Raw genomic sequence first — 2,295 nt, forward strand, 5'->3', positions numbered from 1 at the left:
TATGAAGGTCAGAATAAGTGCTGGGGAAACATTTCCTAATGTTCACCTGTTTTCTAAGTCTGTGTCTTCAAATGACAGAAGAATTATGGCTCGTGGCTCAGACGGTAAAGAATAGGCCTGCAATGTGGAAGACCTGCCTTTGATCCCTGGGTTGGGAAGATCCCTAGAGGAAGGTATGGCAACCCACTCCAGTATTCTCGCCTGGAGAATCCCATAGACAGAGTAGCCTGGCAGGTTACAGTCCAGGGGGACACAACTGAGCAACCTTCACTTTCACATGGACCACCTGGTCATGTCAAACCATCCCTCAAAGGATTCAGGGCTGTTTGGGGAACACTCAGGCCTCTGTGCCAGATGAGACTTTCAAAGAGTATGAGAGCCTATAGTATCTGGAGTCAGATAGATGTGGGTTCAAACTGCAGGGGGGCCACTTATCAGCAAATCCTTTCCCTTTCCTGAGCCTCACAAATGAGGTCATTGGGCAGATTGAATATGTCAGTGTAGGCAGGACATGGTAGGAGGGCTTGCACAGAGCAGCTGCCCATGAGACACCTGCTTCAGATGCCACCAGGTTCCCCAACCCAACAGGTCAGTCTTCCCTCCATTCCAAACCTCTCCTCTGAGCACTTGATTTTTCAGATGCACCCTTAGCTTCCAGACAAGCACTTCTGAAGGTACTAATTTCCAGGGGAGAAAGGGGGATGTGGAAGAATCCTGGGCTCTGGTGCGGGGGGGGCGGGAATGAAGTCAGAGGAAGGAGGAGGTCTGCAGCTGGTGGCCAGGAGAGTGCTCTACCTTCTGCCTGCCTAAGGGTCACCATTTTACACTCACCCACCCATCATCTCCCTGCAAAAAGAGGATATTGTCCTATTTTACATATGAAAACAGAGGCTGAGAAAGAAGCAGTGTCTTGTTCTGGCAAGTGGTCGAAGGCTCAGAGTTTACACCCAGTAGTCACATAATGGCTCACCGGTAAAGAATTCTCCGGCAATGCAGGAGCTGCGGGAGACACAATTTCGATCCCTGTTTCAGGAAGATCCCCTGGAGAAGGAAAGGGCAACCCACTCCAGTGGTCTAGTCTGGAAAAAATTCCATGGACAGAGGAGCCCAGTGGGATAAGACAGTCCACGGGGTCACAAAGAGACACTACTGAGCAACAAACACTCACTCATACTATATATGTGCTTTAAATACATCATAAAGCCCTGGGGCTGTAGATTCAGCTCTATCAATTTATAGAAAATGTCTCTCGTGTGTCTAAAATGGCAAAACCGGGCCCCATCATCAAATGCCTCAGCCAACTGAGACAGACTTTTTAATATAAGAATATGGAGTGCTCTGTGAATTTGCGTATCATCCTTCCACGAAGGCCATGCTAATCTTCTCCGTAGCATTCCAATCTTAGTATACATGCTGCTGAAGCAAGCACTCACACTGATTTTCAATCAGAAAAGATTTGAGTCCATTCTCGATTAAAACCAGCATGTTATAATATGCATCCCCATGACAACCATGCCGTTGCTGGGTTCTAATTCTAGGACTGACAGACAAGGCTAAAGCCCTGACCTGAGTTTACTGGATGAAGTAAGTCTTAGGAGGCTCTGAGGGCTCTCCAAAACCCTCTCTTTGGAGTGCTTGGCCCACAGAGATTCATCTGGGTGGGATATGGCTCATCTCTCATGAGTGGGAAGCCATCTGAAGGAACTGAAAAGAGGTGTTTTCTTAGGCAGATCAAGGAGTTCAAATGGAAGTTAAAGGTCTGGGAATTTGTACCCTTAACTCCAACTAAACTCCGAAAAATCTGGAAAGTCTTCACATGCCCCAGGTGACAACCTTAGGCAAAAATCATGATTGGAAAAACAACCATGCTCCAAATAATCTGGAAAATCTTCACAGCCCTCAGGTAAAGACCTTAGGCAAAAACCATGGAAAATAGATGGCCATGTAGAACAGGAGGATGTTGGAGAGGGGCTAGGAGGGAAGACTTTTCCTAAAGGCAGAAGGGACTCAGTCTTGTGTAAACTATTCCACCTCAGGGTCTGTGTTCCTGTGTCTGGAAGATTCCATTCCCACCTCTGCCAGGACTCTTTCTATCTCTGAGTTCAAGAGTCTCTCTTCAGACAGGCTTCCCTGGCTCCTCCCTCAACTTGAGGACACCAGGTCACTCTGTTACATCTTCCTGTTGAGGTAACTTACAGCAATTACCATTCCCTGAAATTATCTGATTTTTCCCTACTTATTTCTTTATTTTCTTTTTATTGAGATATAATTCACATACCATAAAATTTGCCCTTC

At 46.5% G+C, this 2,295-nt stretch overlaps 1 non-coding gene across 1 annotated transcript; it reads right to left on the reverse strand.

The window, feature by feature from the left end:
* Positions 1-1,322: 1,322 nt before the first annotated feature.
* Positions 1,323-1,429, reverse strand: LOC122441103. Its single transcript, XR_006269246.1, has one exon. It is a non-coding gene; the product is annotated as a U6 spliceosomal RNA (small nuclear RNA).
* Positions 1,430-2,295: the final 866 nt, after the last annotated feature.

This window comes from Cervus canadensis, chromosome 4 (assembly GCF_019320065.1).
Source record: "Cervus canadensis isolate Bull #8, Minnesota chromosome 4, ASM1932006v1, whole genome shotgun sequence".
Taxonomy (NCBI): domain Eukaryota; kingdom Metazoa; phylum Chordata; class Mammalia; order Artiodactyla; family Cervidae; genus Cervus; species Cervus canadensis.